Below are 2,531 nucleotides of genomic sequence, written 5' to 3'. Positions count from 1 at the left end.
AAGATAACAGCGGTTAATTCATCTATATTACATGTACTCACAAAAAAGGAAACACAAATGTTTCACGCGTCCAAGAAACTAAAAAGAAACAACAAACAAACCCACCCCCCAAAAAACAAAACAAAAAAAAACAACAAAAAAAAACAACCCAGTACCAAAACACTTACAACCGAATGCATTCTTGAACACATCCCACAAACATGGAGATGAAGTCTTAACTTCCAGTCAAATCAATACTGTTGCAGTGAAGCCCAGAGCATTAGGCAATGCCTAACTGTCAGTTCGCCTGAACAAAAACCTAGACAGCCTAGCATGACGAACTGGTGCCAGAATTACAATGGCAATGATTGATTTAAGAAGTACTTTAACACGTGCTGGAGAAATAATGTCTCTCCCAAGGGTACTGAGTCGTGTTCCGCACTGTCGCTAAATCACACTTTTTGCACTTTGGCAAGTCGACTCTTTGCATACTTGGCAATTGAGTTTCCTACAACCCAACCATCTTTTATGTTCTACTTTTGTTTATAAATTTGTTTGTAATCCTTCACTTTGCGGGTGGTTTGCAGGTGCACTGGTGTGGTTTGCTGCTTTTTCCCTTTCAAACATATTATCGTCCTTATCTCCCCTCCTTCTTTTTTGAGTTTGTAACTCACTTGAAACACATCTCTCTTAGGCACTTATTAAATGACCCAGTTGTGTTGCAAGGGCCGTAAAGCGATCATCAAAAACAAGCAAGCAAACCAAAAGCGCACCCCCCCCCCCCCCCCCCAACAAAAACATCAGCAACAAAAACGACAACATAAAAAAACACCAAAGACTTCTCTTTTTGGCTCCACGTCCTTATACAAAGAGTAGTATGTGTGTGTGTGTGTGTGTGTGTGTGTGTGTGTGTGTGTGTGTGTGTGTGTGTGTGTGTGTGTGTGTGTGTGTGTGTGTGTGTGTGTGTGTGTGAAAGGCGGGGGGGGGGGGGGCTAATAAGTCCTGCTTCTTTTTCCCCAATGTTGTTTCTGTCTGTCTGTCTTTCTTTTTTGCCATTGTTAAATTACCGTTGTTGTGCATATGCGTTTCTCCTCACTCAAAACTGTTCTAGCTATTTTTGGGTTACTCATACTATTCAGAAATATAATACCACAAGGTGCACGATTGCCTAAAGTATTCCAGTTAAGTCTTGTAACAGAAAAAGCCCATCGTCACCAGCAGTACAATCAAAAGCAGGTATATGACCATACATTGGTAGAGGCAGCTGCAAAATCGGAAGTACCTTAGCTGTGAAGTTCCTGCCAAGATTATTTTTTTGGTAACTGTTTTACGGCTCCTACAACTGCATAAGGTCATATGGGCGCGCGGGACACATTAAACATTTTCAGTTGGTAGGAAATTTTGAATTTTGCCTGGATGCCGGCCGAAGCCTACTCTTATAGATACCTATTGTTATACATATTAGCAGGAGCGGTTTGTCAGATTTTTGTCAACTGAACTGTCGACTAGAGGTTTATTGCTGATGACGATTTTCATTCAGTTTTAAGTAAATCCAAACAAACATGTATCAACATTCAAAAACACCTTGCCGATTTGAAGGCGCTCAAATAGACAAGTGGGATTCACTGCTGTTTTGTCACGACATAACCTCATTCCTTCACGTTTGTTATCGCGCCGGCTCGTAACTTTAAATCGTCTCCCGTCAAACCGTCACGTCGCGGAACTTCGTACTACGTACGAGGCCAAACACACGGCGGGCTTGGCTAAGGCTAGCGATGACGTCAGTCTCATGGACAAATCCATCGTCAGTCCACAGAAAGATTAGTATATCCCTTAATTGCCAGATTGGCCTCTTTGTAGCTTACAAAATTAAGAATGAGACTGTCTTGAGCAGCACTGACACATGTATTATTTTATCAGCAAAACCTGTATTTATCATTCAGCCTTTCTCTAACTACTATCAGAACATTTATTGTCAGCATGGCACTACTCTTTTTTGTTTCTTGACTTTTTAACCACCTATAGTTCCTGTTTGGCATTTACTCATCATTTTCTCCCCACTAATAACTTACCTGACCCTTAGGAGTCTGGCCAGCGAAAGAAGGAATCGTCTAGTGAAGATATATAAGGAACATTTTAACGAGGAGGTCATCATACAGGACAGTTCTTATTACATATATATAGCGGGTTCAGTGCACGTCGATATTGTGTATTGGGGTATAGAAAGTACGAGTAAAGTACTGTACTGGAGGCCAGGACCAGCGATTTATTGCTTCTCGCTTTCAGTTTGTTTTCTAGCTTAGACTCAAGTAGTGTGTTTCTTTTTCTGTGCTGATCAAGTGAGTTTTTGTTAATCTCAGTAACTTCCATCTTACATTGTTCATAATATTGTTTCTTGACGCTACCGCATATTATAGCTCTTTCACATTATATTACAATGTTTACTGTGGTCTGTGTGTGTGTGTGTGTGTGTGTGTGTGTGTGTGTGTGTGTGAGTGGGGGAGGGGGTGGGGATGGCGGAAGTAGGGGTATAAAATAAGGAAAGAGAGAGA

This window comes from Aplysia californica, unplaced genomic scaffold (assembly GCF_000002075.1).
Source record: "Aplysia californica isolate F4 #8 unplaced genomic scaffold, AplCal3.0 scaffold00009, whole genome shotgun sequence".
NCBI lineage: Eukaryota > Metazoa > Mollusca > Gastropoda > Aplysiida > Aplysiidae > Aplysia > Aplysia californica.
Note: the sequence above shows the minus strand (reverse complement) of the source record.